The following is a 15,687-nucleotide window of genomic DNA, read 5'->3' on the forward strand; positions in this document are numbered from 1 at the left end:
AGTTACTTTTTATTTACTTTTTCAGGAATATGTTGTATACTCCAGTGGAATATAAGAGCTTTAAAGGTAGAGATGTTTGTCTTTTGTCTTTTTTTTTTTTTTTAGTGAGGAAATTGGGGTTAAGTGACTTGCCCAGGGTCACATAGCTAGTAAGTGTTGTCTTTTGTCTTTATGTCCTGTTACACCTCTCTAGGAAGAGACACCTGAATTGAGCTTTGATGACAGATGCCAGCACCTAACAGAGGGATGTATATAAAACAGATGTTTAATACTGGAAACATTTGTAGAACTCAAATCAGGTTTCTAACATAATTAGGTGCTGTTTTATGCATAATAGACCCTTGAAGAATAACTGTTGAATTAAAATAAATTTGAACTAAATATCAGGGGACAATTTAATCCCCTCATTATACAGCTGAGGAAACTGAGACCCAGAAAAGTTCAATGACTTACCTAAGGTCACACAGCTGATAAGCATCAGAGGTATATTTTGCAACTAGTTCCTCTGATTCCAGTCAAAACTCTTTCCCCTGTAGCAAGCTACCTTCGATTTACCATGATGTATTTAGATTCTGTAATAACTCAACTTTTTACTCAATATAATTTGTTTTCAATGATTATTCCTTAGATCCTTTATTTGATTATGTGGATCAATTCTTGGGGGATCAATTCTAAACTAAGCTAGATTTATTACTGTAGTATTATTGCCTTTAAGAAGGCTCCCTTCTATCTCTTGGCCATGTGTTATTTTTACTCAAGGTCCCCCAAATTCTTAGTCTGCCTGAATCTGCCTCCTTTGAGAATTAATTGAGGTACAGAATTCCTGCTGACTTCAAAGCAGGTTCCACACTCCAATCAACTCTGTGGGGTATACAGCAAGAGGAGTGCAGCCTTCTTTTCCAAAAGCCAGTTTCCATTCATTCGAATGTCTTTAGTTCTCACATATGATGCTCAGTGATCATATTGCAAGTGACTTCTTTCATTTTCCTTAATGTATTGATAAGCAGAGAAAGGATTTCTGTCCTTATTGAGGATATTTCAGTTCTAAAAAGTTTTTTTTAAATTTTCAGAAAGTCAATTACTATTAAATAAAATTTAACTAATCTGTCATATCATTGAAATTCATACAAAGGAATAGTTATAAAGCATTTATTTTTGCAAAATGTTTCTATATACATTCATGTCTGTTTTATGAGGATTTTGGAATTTTGCTGCTGTGATCATGCATCATTTCACAAAAAAACCAAAATATTTGGACTCCCAGATACACATAAGATTCATTCAATATGATAGTACTATTAGCTGGTGAAAAGAAAAAGGTGGTGAAAGAAAAGTTCTTTGCACAGTCTTCTTTATAACTACATCTAAGAAATATAAATTCAAGTTTCTGTCTTTTCTATATTTTTTAGTCATGTGATTTCATGTATGTAAGGAGAACTTGTGAGGTAACTGACTCTATCAGTGCAGATCATCACTTGCTCTTTAACTTATGGTCTAGACAGTAACCTGGAGCATCTGGAGGTTAAGTGACCTGCCTAAGTCATATAAAAAATGTGTCAGATACAGGCCTTGAATTTAGTGCTTCCTGACTCCAAGGATGTCTATTTATCCACCCTTTTATTCTGTTTCTCATGATTATTACTACTACTACCACCATCACCACATAGTAGTAGTAGTAGTAGTAGTAGTAGTAGTAGTAGTAGTAGTAGTAGTAGTAGTAGTAGTAGTAGTAGTAGTAGTAGTAGTAGTTGCCGTCGTCGTCCATAGTTATAAAGCATTTATAAAAGGCAAAGATAATTAATAGAAAACTCCATTGGTATCCTCATGATATTTTCTCTTTTTATCCTTAGAACAACCCTGAGAGGAAACAAATGCTATTGTTATGGCTATTTTACAATTGAAAAAAATTAAGTTTTAAAAAGTAGGTTTTGGGGGCAGCTAGGTGGCTCAGTGGATAAAGAAAGCACAGCCCTGGATTCAGGAGGACCTGAGTTCAAGTGTGACCTCAGACACTTGATACTTACTAGCTGTGTGACCCTGGACAAGTCACTTAACCCCCATTCACCCGCAAAAAAAACCCCCAAAACAAACAAAAAAGTAGGTATTGATTTGCATTCAGATAACATCATTTCTTTCTCCATAGGTGGATAGTATTTTTCATTGTATTTCAGAATTGTCTTGGATCATAAGCTTGGATCAATAGCTAAGTCATTCATAGTAAATCATTGTGCAATACTGATGTTACTGTCTCTACTGTTCTGGTTCTGCTCACTTCACTTTTGTATCAGTTCATGTAAGTCCAGGTTTTTCTGAAAGTATCATACTTATTTTTTTTTTCCAGAGCAATGAGGGTTAAGTGACTTGTCCAGCTAGTGTCAAGTATTATCATTTCTTATAACACAATCATTTTCTACAACTTGTTTACCCATTCCCAGTTGATGGATATCCCCCCAAATTCTAATTCTTTGCCACCACAAAAAGAGCTTCTACAAATGTTTTTGTATATATTTTAGGTTTTTTAAATCTCTTTGGGATACAGACCTGGTAGTTGTATTACTGAGTCAAAGGGTATACACAATTTTATAGCCTTTTAGGCATAGTTCTAAATTATTCTCCAGAATGGCTGGATCAGTTTACAACCCCACCAACAATGCATTAGTATCCCAATTTTTCTACAGCTTTCCCAACATTTATTATCTTCCTTTTTTGTCACATTAGCCAATTTGATAGGTGTGAGTTGGTACCTCGGAGTTGTTTTAATTTGAATTTTTTAAATCAATAGTGATTTAGAGCATTTTTTTTCATATGGCAATAGCTTCAATTTCTTTGACTCATTAGTTTTTGTTAGCCTAATTCTCTCTTTTTTTTTTTTAGTGAGGCAGTTGGGGTTAAGTGACTTGCCCAGGGTCACACAGCTAGTAAGTGTTAAGTATCTGAGGCCGGATTTGAACTCAGGTACTCCTGACTCCAGGGCCAGTGCTCTATCCACTGTGCCACCTAGCTACCCCCTAATTCTTAAGAAATTATTTTCTTCGGTGAGCTTTTGTACCTCTTTTTCTGTTGACCAATCCAGCTTTCTAAGGAGTTCTTTTGTTCAGTGGATTTTTTGTGCCTCTTTTACCATTTGGCCTATTGTGTTTTTTAAGGTTATTTTCTTCAGTAGTTTTTGTGCCTTCTTTACCAAGCTGATGACTCATTTTTCATGATTTCTTTGCATCCCTGTCATTCCTTTTTCCATTTTTTTCCTCTACCTCTCTGATTTTGAAACTCCTTTTTGAGATCTTCTAGAAATCTTTTTTGGGTCTCAGATCAATTCACATTTTTCTTTGAGGCTTTGGATGTAGCTGTTATTTTGTTATCTTCTGAGTTTGTGTTTTGAATTTTAACCATAGTAACATTTTACAGTCAGGTTCTTTTGTTGTTGTTGTTTGCTCATTTTCCCAGTGTATTTCTTAACTTTTAATTTTACCTCAAAGTTGGACTCTGCTCCCAGGGTAGAGAGGCCACTGTCCCAAGCTTCAGATTTTTTTGCGTTGCTGTTTTCAGAGATAGTTCTGGGGGAGGAGGGTGTCCTTGAGATTTCAGTTCTTCCAAAGTGGGATGATCTAATAAAAAGGTGTGTTCACCATTCTCCTGGCCTGAGCTCTGGTCTGAGAGTGAACACTGCAGTCTTTTAGCTGTGTAACTGTGCAACCCCTGTGCCCACATGTTCTAGTGATCCTCTTCACCCTGAGATTGTGACCTGGAAACACATATGGGCAATGCAATAGAGTCCTGTACCCAGTAATGGGAAAGGGTTTGTTGTAATCTCCTTCTAACCAGTTTTCTGATGTCCCCACCTTGCATCTTTGCGTTGATTTAGTCACCCTCTAGGCCTACTTCTGACTTTCCAGGACATGATCTGTGCTGGACTGCACTCAATTCTCATTCCAGTGAGACATACCTTTCCTGCCAACCTCCTAACCTTGTCTTGGGCTAGAAAATTGTTTCACTGTCCTTTTGTTGGTTCTGTTGCTCCAGAACTTGTTTTGAGGCATTTATTGTAAAACTATTTGGAGGGAAATTTGGGAGAGATGGAGTTAGTCCCTGACTTTACTCAGTCATGTGACAAGGTCTTTTGAAGCCTAGCTCTATTATCCAGGATCTTCTCTATCCCCTTATAGCACAATATCTTCTTCAAATTTGATGAACATGTCATCTATGCTTTTATCAAAGTCAATAAATATATAAACATACATATATGTGGTGATATATATATGATTTATATATGATATATAAATATATGTATATATAAAAGTCTACACACACACACACACACACACACAAATATATAGCAAAGAACCAAGCAGAGATCTCTGTGGGTATTCTACTGGAGATATCCTACTATGCTAACACTGAACTAATAACATGTACTGAGTCCAGGTATTCAACCAGTTCTAAATCCATCTAATTGTATTTAGCCTATGTCTTTCCATTTTCTTCACAAGAATAGTAACTGGTACTTTATCAAAAGCTTTGTTAAAATCTGGGTAAACTATATCCATAGCATTCCCTTCTCCTACAAGTTTATTAATTCTATCAAAAAAGGGAATGAGATTAATTTACCATGACTTATTCTTGAGGAAGTCATGCTGGCTCTTTGTAATCATTGCCTCCCCTTTTAAAGGCTCACCAATCATCTCTTTAATGATACATTTGTGAATTTTCCCAGAAAATGAAGTTCATTGACCTACAGTTTAAAAACTGTTCTCCCCCCTGCCTTTTTTTTTTTTTTGAAAAGCAGAACCACATTAGCCCTTTCCTAATCTTGTGGTATCTCTCTTGTTAAGCAATCACATTTCTTCCAGTTCTTTCAGTATCTGAATATGTAATCTACCTGGACCAGGTGATTGCTTTAATCAAGAACAACCAAATGCTCTTTTAGCATCATATTACTTGGGTATAAACCCATTGTCAGTTATATTTGTTCTGTCATTCCAGTGCAAAGATCATTCTCCTCAGTAAACAGAAGCAAAATAAGATATGAGAAATTTTGTCTTCTCTGTTGTCAGTTATCATTACCCCATCCATTACAAGCAAAAGTCCTGTCTTTTTTTTTAAAGCTCCTTTTCTCCCAATATAGCTTTAAAAACACTTTTTGTTATCCTTAATTTTCCTTATCACATACAGCTGATTTTAAACTTTAGCACTATTTTTGCAAAAGGGATCATATTTTTAAATTCAACATGTTATCTGGCCTTAATTCCATATTTTAGTCCACATGATTCTACCGATCTTTAAATTTTTTAAATTAATTTTAAACTTAAATACAAAACAAGAAAAGAAAAAAATTCCATGTAAGCATAAGAGCATAAGAATCAATATAAAACAATAAATTTCCATTTCAAGAAAACCTATGTGATCAACACTATGCATTGTTTTCAAAGCTACCCAGCTTTTCTGTGCTTCCTTTTAGGTTTTCTTTTGTTTTCTGCAGTGCACTTTTAATTTTTTTCTCCCCCCAGGCTACACTTAAACATAAATATATATATATGCACACATACATACATATCTATAAACATACACATATATGTACAGACATACACAATATACATATATCTAAGATCATACTATGCTTATTTGTCATTTCTTTCTCTGGAGGTGGATCCTTTTGGTTAGAATGTAGAGAGACTTTACATGTTCCTCTCAAGTTCTTTGGGCTTAGTGCTGATGAGATCCAGCATCAGAGGGTTCTTCCTCCTTCATATCTCTAAGTCTATGCTTTTCTAAACCAGCCAGTTTATCATTTCTTATATCATAGTAGTATTCCACCACAATCACATACCATAGCCTGTTTAGCCATTCCCCAGTTAAAGGGCATCTATCATTTCAGCCAATGTGATAGGTGTAAGATGATATCTCCAAGTTGTTTTAATTTGCATTTTTCTAATTAACAATGATTTAGAGCATTTTTCATATTATTATACTTTTGATTTCATTGAAAAGCTGTCTCATATTCCTTGACCCTTTGTCAATTGGGGTATGACTCATATTCTTATAAATTTGACAAAGTTCTTTATATATTTGAGAAATTCGACTTTTATCTGAGGACCCAGCTATCTTTTATCTGAACTTGTAAAAACCTTTCTCCCAATCTAGCTTGTATTTCAGACTATGCCCAGAGTTCTTCTCCATCTCTGTCACAAACTCTAGAAAGGAATGGTCCTCAATAAAAAGTTGATTTGATGTGACTGTTGTATATTCTCTTCTCTAGGGATTTAGGTACTTCCTAAATGGAAATGGCAGATTGTGATTGGCTAGGGCTTCAGAGAGCCCTTGGAGGGCCACCACCCGAAAGCCTCCTTACATTTCCCTAGGGCAGATTTTGCAGTACCACATCATGCATTGGACATTGGGAATAATTTAGGGTAATCAAAACAAGTGAAAACAAAACTTCCGGCAAAGATCCATAGCGTACTAAGATTTTTATGATATAATACTAGCCAAGTTGGTCAAATACTGCCTGATGAACGAGCTGAGGAGGAAGAGGAAGGGAAGGAGGGAGCGGGGAAAGGACGGGGAAGGGGAGGATAAGAGATTACTTTTCTTTTCTTTTCTTTTCTTTTTTAAATAAAAGAGATTACTTTTCAAAGAACGAAGGCAGTGTAGTCGTAGAGGGCAGTGTAGTAGAATGGTGCCAGAAGATCCCTGTTCTAATACCAACTCTAATTTACTCCCTGCTTGAAACTGAACAAGACCCTTCCCCTCTCTGGGCCTCAGTTTCCTCCTGTAAAAAACGAGAGGATGGGATCTGAACTCTGAGGCACCTTCCATCATAAATGCAATGAACCAATGATGATTGTACACTGACCTGTACAGTTGACAGGAGACCCGAACCCCTCCCCGCCCCCGCATTAGGATTGAGCTCCGCCCCTCTAGGCCAACCTAATTTGCTCTTGGAGGTTATTTTATCCCCGCCTCCTTATTTACATACAAGACCCTCCCAGTTTTCACCACGCCCCTTTCTTTTCTCGGTCCCATTTGTCTCAGAGGATGATGGAGCTGGGTGCTCTCCACATCCCTTTGCCCTCCTAGTCTTCCCTCCTCTGAGGGTGGGTTAAATGCCCGTTGGAAGGGAGAGGAATAGTCCCTAAAGGAGCCCCACCCTGTGGCCACATAGTGAATGTGAAGGCGATGATGACCTGGGGAAGGGGCGGAAAGCCAGCGGAGCTGAGGCACACTGGGTGGGGTTTAGAAACATGGGTAATACTTTTGCTGGGATTATTTTCCCTACGCGGCAGGTTACTGTATGTTTAGATAGATCCTGTCCTTCCCTCCTTCCTACCCCCCTCCCCCAGTGAATCTCCCGTAAAAGCGGGCGAGAAGAATCAACCGAAACCGCTGCCTTTCTGACCCCTCCCCCACACCACCTCACGTTCTACGGGGGAGGCGGGACCCATCGGGGAGCGACGTTTCCCGTCCGATTCAGGGAACCCGACGCGCCGCGCACACCCCGACCTCGACAATCTCTGATTCGTGGAGGTAGCTGTCGATCGGGTCGGGTGGGTTAGGAAGGAGTGGCGAAGAGGAAAAAGCGAAGAAGGTGTTAGTCCGCAACTCTCTCTTCCTTGCGCACTTGGGCTCCCTTCCCCCGCTCCCCGCCCCCCCCCCCCCCCCACCGTATCTCCTGAGCGCGCGGAGCGCTCCTCACGGCCGGCGCGTTCCTCACGCCCTAACGGGCGGGCGGGGGCGCCAATCAGCAGGCGGCAGGGTGCCAGCCCCGAAGCTGTACCGACGAATCGCCGGGGCCCGGGGCCCGGGGTAGGAGGCGGGTTTTACCCGCACAGCCGCGGCGGCGGAGGAGCAGCGGCAGCCCCGGCAGCTAGGTAGCAAAGCCAGCGAGAGCCGAGCGAGCGAGCGAGCGAGCAGCCGGGAGGTTGGTTCGCTGCGCGGCAGCGGTAGGTGGCATGGAGGTGGTGGGGGCAGGGAGACCTCGCGGGCCGGTGTGTGTGTGTGCATATATGTGTGTATGCGTGTGCGTGTGTGTGCGTGTGCGTGTGTGTGTGTGTGTGTGTGTGTGTGTGTGTCTGCGGGCTCGCGCGTGAGGGAGGGGAGGAGGGGCGAGCGGCGGGACACGCAAGTCCCCACGCCCTCCCCTATTTTCCCCTCCCCTCCGGTGTGGGCGGACCGGGCGGCGGCTCTTCTTCCCCCTCTCTCCGCGACCCCTCCCCAACCTGCGTTTCCCACAGCCCCCTGCTGCCCGCCTGTCCGGCTCCTCCTTGCCTCGGGACTCTCCCTCCTTTGGGGGAGGGGCGGAGGGGGAGAGTGTTTTCAGTTCCGCCTTAAATCGACCATTTCCACTCCCCCCTCCCCCTCCCCTCCCTCCCTCCCTTCTTCCTCAGACCCCTTCATCCCATTCCGAAGAGGAAGGAACAAAAGGTCCGAGACCCCCCTCCCCCCCACGATCCTGCCTAGGAGGGGCCGCCGCCTCTGATGAGGTAACCCCCCCCCCATTTCCCCAACCCCCACCTCCGATAATTTTTTCGGGGGGAGCTCAGAGATGTGTTTGTGTTTTGCTTTAGTCTGTTCTCGGGTCCTGTACCGGGGGTGAATGGGGGGTGGGGGGTTCTTGTGTGGAGTGTGATTGATACCGGGAAGCGGCCAGGGCAGGCAGAAACTAGTGATTAAAGCGCGATGGGAAGGGAAGGGGCCAAATGCATCTTCTGCAGCTTGGGACGATTGCACCGGCGGGGCTGGGGCCCATTTCTGCCCCTTGTGCCGCTTTATCCGTAACACAGCTAGACCATTTTAAAGCTGGGGAAGGGGTGGGGGGGGGAGGGGGTGTTCTAGTTGTAGTAGTAGTTGTCGTTGTAGTAGCTGTAGTAATAGTGTGGTGGTGGTGGTGGTGGCAAGGACTGCGTTTTAGTTTCCTTTATTTCATTATCTGTTGTAAAACTGGTTGTGTGATGTTTTACTTGGAATTTTTTTGTTCCCTTTCTAGCTAATCTTTGTTAGCCCTACGCATATATTTACCGTAGAAATGATATCTTAGGGTGCACTTTTTAAAGTTACTATTTTTGAAAGTTACTGTACAAAAAGCATGCTGATTTGGGAAGCTTACAGTATGATTCTCTAATTTGCCACTTTAATCGTAATCTCTTCTGGTGAACAGGGTAGTTTATTAAGCCCTGTATGTACCTTTAAATCTTTGATTTAGTAGTTATTCTATTGGTCCCAAACAAAGGGAACCAATTAACTGGTTTTGTTGCTGCTCATGTCTCCCCTTTCTCCTCACTATCTTAAAAAGATCAGTGTCTGGGTTTTGTCTAGAAGAAAATGAAATTGTTTTACGAATTATGGCACGCATAGATTTAGGACGACCCGAAAAGAACCTAAGAGGCCCGTGCAATTCAACCCCCTCATTTTATAAACAAGGAAACTGAGTCCCAGAGAGCTTAAGTGACTTATCCAAGGTCGAAGAGGTGGTAGTAGGCACCAGAAATGGGATTTGAACCTCAGACCGTCTGACTTCAAAAGTCAATCTCGGGGCAGCTAGGTGGTGCAGTGGATAGAGCACCGGCCCTGGATTCAGGAGTACCGGAGTTCAAATCCGGCCTTAGACACTTTACACTTACTAGCTTTGTGACCCTGGGCAAGTCACTTAACCCCAATTGCCTCACTAAAAAAAAAAGTCAGTCTGTTTTCCCTCCCTTGTCTCAAGTTCTGTATCCAGTGTATGTGTGTGTGTGGTATATGTGTGTGTATACGTATACATACATACACATGCAACATGTATGTAGGTGCCAAATACTGCATATGTTAAAATCTTTTATGTATTTTAAAAAGCAGATCTTTTAAAAATTAGTCGAAAAGATAATTGCTACTCAGATTTACCCCTGAACCTTGACTTTAAAAAAAAGTGCAGTGCCAATTTTATTTTAATTTCAAGAATCTCAATTTAACAACAAACTTGGCCTGGAAGTAATTCAGTGTCTCTCCCCTCCCTCTGATTTCAGATAGAAAAGAGGAGAGGAGGGTTTTAGTTACTTAAGCCTATTAAGAGTAAATAGGTTTACCAACTTCATTTTTTGTTCTTTCCCCCACAGTCTGTCTAAAAAAAAAAAGTGTAAAAGGCAGTCCTCAGTTTAGGCCAGGAAGAGACCAGTCTTAGTTAGAGGTAATTGGGTCCAACACTTTCATTGATGAGGAAACTGAGGCCTGGAAACTTGTTATTTGATTGCAGGAGTACTAAGTGGCACTTAGGTTTTTGGGGTTTTTTTTGTTTTGTTTTGTTTTGCGGGGCAGTGGGGGTTAAGTGACTTGCCCAGGGTCACACAGCTAGTAAGTGTCAGGTGTCTGAGGCCGGATTTGAACTCAGGTATTCCTGAATCCAGGGCTGGTGCTTTATCCACTGTGCCACCTAGCTGCCCATGGCACTTAGTATTCTAACTCAGATCCCTTTTCATTGCACCAAGTAGTCGTTCTCTCCTTTACTCTGGAAGTTTTGTGGAACTTTCTGCGGTGGGGTTGGGAAATTAAAAAATCTGGGTTTATGAAATTTTCTTAGTTTTTTCATCTGAATAAGGTGATTGATAACTACAAGTCAAGAGAGAAGGAAGAGTAAGGGAAACATTCTGAATATGAATCATACTTCTTGTGTATTTTAAAAATGAGGATATTTAAGGAGCCCTTTTTTAGTTTATCATATTTTAGCATAGATTTCCATTTTTTTTTATAAAGTGATGTAGGAAACCCCATTTTCCCCCTGCCTGCTAATATCCTGCCAGCTCCTCAAGCCTAACATTTCCATAATTGAACTTCCTCCTGCTTCTCAACTTCTGTATTTCTGTAGATGGCACCAACCATCTTCTTAATAATGTAGGCTTTTAATTTCAGTCACCCATTTTTCTCAGTATAATCACATCCCATTGGTTGCTAAGTCTGTTGATTCTATCTTGGCATGGTGTCTCTTACATCTATCCTCTATAAACTGTTTCCTTTGTACTGCAAGCAGCACCTCTACTTCGAGGTCCCATTAACTAGAGACTTTTCTTACAATCTCTTCACTAGTCTTCCTGCCTTCAGTCTGTTTGTAATCTATCTTTCCCAGTAATTTTCCCAGTGTCCTACTCTGATTTTGGTGTTTTCTGCTCAAAAACCTTCAGTGGATTTTCATTGTCTACTCAATAAAGTATAAAATTCGTGATCCTGACATTGGAAGACCTCTATAAACTGGCTCCAAACTACTTTACCAGTTTTCTCATTCACCTTTTTCCTGTATTCTTTTGCGGACGCTGGAGTGTTCTACATTCCTCTTTTCATTCTACTCCCTTTTTCAAGTTCACCTCCCTCCTTCCTTTAGAGTGAGTGTGTTCACTTGTTCTTAAAGCACATTGTATTCAATTTGAGTGATTTAAAGATTCATAAGATTTAGGACTGGAATCCTTTCATTTTATTAATAAAGAAACTGAGACCGAGAGATGTTTAAATGGCAAAGCTGGGATTTAAACCCATGTCCTTTAACTCCAGAACCCAGCTTCCCCCAAATTTATCAGCCAATAAGCTCCCACTATGCTCCAGACACTATGCTAGATGATGATGGGGAAACAGATACAAAAAAATGAAATTAATCCCTTTCTCAAGAAGCTGACTTCTATCAGGGGTGACATGTAACCACTCTACCCCCCCTTTCCAGAATGAATAAATATATACATACACATATAAAATAAACATATATTTACTAATTGTTAAGTGGCCTGTTTACCTAAACATGATATTTATAAATATTACTTATTAGATGAAATTCAATCTTTTTTATACATTATCTTCAGTATCTGTCATAGTGCCTTGCATATAGTAGGTGTAGGTTGTTGATTGGATTTAATAACCTTGTTTTTAGTTGTTACCCAGACTAATGGAGGAATATGGGGGATTTAGACTTATGTGCAATTGCTGACTTTCATGAAACAAGCTCTTTTTTAAAGAAAAAACTACATTGAATATCTTTGTTTTATTAATAATTTGACAGAAGCCCTGCTTATGCTTTAAACTATAAGTGGAGCGATAGGAGTGGCTTCCTGCTTTCCAAACAGTCCAGCACAAATCTTTAACATGACCAAAGAGTAAAGATGAGATTTTTTTTCATTTTTGTGATGTAAATATGTAAGTTTCAAGGATTTTAAATGCTGAAACTGAATGTAAAAATCATCTTGTTAAAGTCGTTTTTCCTTGAGAGGGGCAAAATAGCTGAAAAGGGATTCAGTTTAGCTTTGAATAATCTACTGAGCTATTAGTACATTTTAAAATCGTATAAATACTTTCAATTTTGCCATTTACTTCCAAAAGGTTTCTTTGTTCTTTTTCAGTGGGAGTGAGTTGAATTTTGATTTTGGCTGTATAACAATCTGGCAGATGGGATTGATCCATACTACTAGAGCATTTTGGTTAGAATGTAGAGAGACTTTGCTTGTTCCTCTCAAGTTCTTTGGGTTTAGTGCTGATGAGAACCAGAGTCAGAGGGTTCTCTTAATTTTTTTGTGAGAAAAAGGTTAAGACTGAGATGTAACAATTTATTTAAACCCTTGAAAGCTGCCTTAAGAAAAACACACTTAATACCATTTATATTTTTGCCACAATGGAATTAGAAAAGCAGAAAATTAATTATATTTGCTGAAGATTACATTAAAGGAATTCTGCCCACCTGCAAATGTCTAACAAAAATATAACAAAAATCTATACCAAATTCATTGCCCTGGTATTTGTCTGTTACTGAGTTCATCACCAAACAGGAGATGTTTGTATCAGGTGTGCATATTTTCTCACAGTATTAGTTAGAATCATTATTGTGTTTTCTGGGGGAATACTTCTCCAGTTTTATAAGGGAAGTTACTTGGAAAACAATATGATAGGCCTAAATTTTTTACAGCCCACCTTTCAGAAATCCACTTGTTTCAAAACAGAGAAATGTTCTTACAGCCAAATTTGATAATTCCTGCCCACAAGTCCTTTCATAGAAGGTTGTCTAAGGAGGGGAAAGGTAATAAAATTTGAGATAGTTTGTACAAGAGTTCTGGTGAAAGGTTCGGAAACTAAATTAAAAAAAAAAAACAACGCACAAACCTTTTGTATAAAATTAGATTTTTGGATTAATTATACATTTCAGTTGTGTGTCCCTTTCAAATCAAATACAATTACACTTCACTTGGTTTCAACACAGCTACTATCACTCTATCCCCACCTAGAACATCTCTATAAGTAAGCAGAAGGACTTTAAACCAATAAAAAGGAGGTGACAAAGTCCATGCATTAACCTTAATGTACTTAAGAGACATCCCTCAAGCCATGACCTAGAGTTAGTTTTCTTTCTTTATACACAGTTCTAAAAAGCTTTGTTGCCTGGTTTCCAAATTAGAAGCTGGCAGATTGTGGTGAGACACGAGAGGGCTGGGTTTGGGGATGGGACCAGGGTTCATATCCTGGCTGGGCCAACCACTTAACTTCTCTGGGCTTCATTTTCATCATCTGTAGAACAAGGGGTTGGAATAGATGACCTTCTTGCTCTGAACATATGAAGCATTGAAATTGAGGATTGCTAAACATAGGGATTAATAAAAAATGACAGTTCATATTCTGTGTGAAAAGGAGGAGACCAAAAAATGGACTTGGCAGACAAAACTGAAGCATTCATTTAATATAGTTCAGGCTCTCAGAGTATCATTGTAGTATAGTTTGGCTTAATTAATGTTTATGATGATGGCAAGGTCATCAAAAAAAGGGCTAATATAGGGTACTTATTTTAAAGAATATAAGGTCTGGGAACAATATAATATACTTGAATAATATTTCCATTCCAAACAGATAAGTTAAGCCTTGGGTCTTAAACCCCAGCCTTCTAGAAAATGCTGTTCTCTACAATAGCTTATTATCTAAGAGTTCTGGACAGCTAAAGTTTTGCTGTATTTATTATTTGTAATCACTAGTAGGTACTTTCTACTCTTGTGCTAGGCACTTCTGCATGCCCATTGTTGCCATAAATAATAAAGTTTGTTATCCTGCCTTGCAATTTGCCATGATAACACCAAGAACTTAGTCTAGTCCCACAGAGAAAAATGCAGTTGACCTATATCATACAGCCTTTATGAGTTAGAATCCTTTCATATTTAAAAAAAAATTCTTGTGTATGTATGATGAAATTGGCTTATACAGTCAGACCTTGGGAGAAGTAGAAGTATATACCTAACAAGTCCAGACCTGAACTTGCATGGACAGGGAATCATTCCTTTCCTTTGAATTCTTCCTACATCTTTTTATCCACTAGATAATTTTTTAAAAAGTTCATTAAGCATTTACTTCAGAGAAGTCACTGTGCTGATTATACAACAGGAAAATCCTTTTATTATAAGATGGTAACTTGTTCTAAAGGAACTTAGATTTTAGTTGTAAAGACAACTACAAAACTTTAATACAAATTAGAAAAGAGAATCTGCATAGATGAGGTACAAAGTGCTTTTAGCTAGAATGCAGAAAGTGAAAGATCTGGGAGGATCTCAGTGGGTGAAGACAGTAATCCAGATAATGTCAGCCGAGGTATACTAGTGGGAAAGGATTGGAGAAATTCTGGAAATGGTGGGTAATCTAGTTTCACCGGAGCCTAGAGTATAGAAGGGGAGATAGTATTTGATAATGTTGGAAAAATAGATTGAAACTTTGTTGTGGAGAGTCAAGCTAAGGAGTTAAGATTCAGTCGACAGCTGAGGAGCCATTAAAGATTTTTGAACAAGGGGTGACATATATAATGTGGTGAATGTTCTGTTTATCCAATGCTGTCTAGCCCGCATCTCCATCTCATCCTTTCTCTTATCACAGTTTCTTCTAAACCAGATGCTCCCAGTATATGGAAACAGAGTTTTTGCAAGTGGTCTTTGAGTACATAAATACGCACCCATACCTTATGAAGACTGGATATCTTCCACATGCATATTACTATTTTTTAGATATTTGTAAATGATCTTTTATGGGAGTAATAAATTACAAATTGGTTTAAAAGTTTTAATGAATTCATTTGTTTTCTTGTTGGCATACTTTGTTTTTTTTTTCATTCAAGGTATCCTAATAGTACATCTAATATAATTTTGGGATCTGTCAAATTATTTGATGTTTTAAAAGGGGTCCTTGTACTCCGAAGGATTCCTTTAAATTACTTGTTCAATTGTTTTTTAGTTTTGTCTGACTCATGATGACCCCATTTAGGCCCATCTTAGCAAAGATACTGGACTGGTTTGCCATTTCTCATTTTACAGATGAGGAAACCTAGGCAAACAAGGTTATGTGACTTTCCTAGGGTCACACAGGTAGTTTAGTGTCTGAGGTCATATTATGAATCTTCCTTACTCCAAGCTTGGCACCTAAGTTGCCTTTTTTTTTGGCGAGGCAATGAGGGTTAAGTGACTTGCCCAAGGTCACATAGCTAGTATGTGTCAAGTGTCTGAGACTATTTGAACTGAGGTCCTCCTGAATCCAGGGCCAGTGCTTTATCCACTTCGCCACCTAGCTGCCCTCCTAAGTTGCCTTTTAAACTACTTAGTCAAATATGAAAGAAAGTTCTGTGTTCCTGAGGCCCTTAACCTGGGCGTACTTGAAGAGAATTTGAAGAGGGCTTTCTATACCCAGTTGCTAGAGAGATTTGGGAGAAGAAATGGTTGAGATGTG

General features: G+C 39.5%; 1 protein-coding gene across 3 annotated transcripts in view; it reads left to right on the top strand.

The window, feature by feature from the left end:
* The first annotated feature begins 7,708 nt into the window (after positions 1 to 7,708).
* Positions 7,709 to 15,687, top strand: part of SMAD2 (SMAD family member 2) — a 101,441-nt gene continuing 93,462 nt past the window's right edge. For 2 of the 3 annotated variants that reach the window (XM_043962681.1, XM_043962697.1), the window contains exon 1: positions 7,709 to 7,937. The gene's annotated coding sequence lies outside the window, so the exon portion shown is untranslated. Of the gene's footprint in view, positions 7,938 to 8,181; positions 8,478 to 15,687 lie in introns of those variants that run through there. The other variant, XM_043962688.1, reaches the window with a different exon arrangement.

Source organism: Dromiciops gliroides, chromosome 1 (genome assembly GCF_019393635.1).
Source record: "Dromiciops gliroides isolate mDroGli1 chromosome 1, mDroGli1.pri, whole genome shotgun sequence".
Lineage (NCBI taxonomy): Eukaryota > Metazoa > Chordata > Mammalia > Microbiotheria > Microbiotheriidae > Dromiciops > Dromiciops gliroides.